This window comes from Myotis brandtii, unplaced genomic scaffold (genome assembly GCF_000412655.1).
Source record: "Myotis brandtii unplaced genomic scaffold, ASM41265v1 scaffold674, whole genome shotgun sequence".
In the NCBI taxonomy this organism is placed as follows: Eukaryota; Metazoa; Chordata; class Mammalia; order Chiroptera; family Vespertilionidae; genus Myotis; species Myotis brandtii.
In genome coordinates, this window is record NW_005370630.1 from 35,366 (window position 1) to 35,861 (window position 496).

Genomic DNA, 496 nt, shown 5'->3' on the forward strand with positions numbered 1-496 from the left:
TGGCTGCCGGCCGCCATCTTGGTTGGCAGTTAATTTGCATATTGCCCTGATTAGCCAATGGGAAGGGTAGCGGAGGTACGGCTAATTACCATGTTTCTCTATTATTAGATAGGATACTAGAGGCCCAGTGCACGAAAATTGTGTGGGGGGAGGGGTCCCCTCAGCCCAGCCTGCACCCTTTCCTATCCGGGACCCCTCGGGGGATGTCCGATTGCCGGTCGGACATCCCTCTCACAATCCTGAACCGCTGGCTCCTAATCTCTCCCCTGCCTGTCTGGTTGCCCCTAACTGCCCCCCCTGCCAGCCTGATCACCCCTCACTGCTTCTGCGTGCTGGCCTGATCACCCTTAACTGCCCTCCCTGCTGGCCTGGTCTCCCCTAACTGCCCCCCGCTGCCAGCCAGGTCGCCCCCAACTGCCTCCTCCCTGCTGGCCTGGTCGCACCTAACTTCCCCCCTCTGCCGGCCTAGTTGCCCCTCTGCCCCCTCTGGCAGCCT

At 61.3% G+C, this 496-nt stretch overlaps 1 protein-coding gene across 8 annotated transcripts in view; it reads left to right on the forward strand.

The window, feature by feature from the left end:
* The window catches only part of KIF2C (kinesin family member 2C), a 32,649-nt gene that overhangs the window by 15,430 nt on the left and 16,723 nt on the right, over positions 1–496 (forward strand). The window lies entirely within an intron of this gene.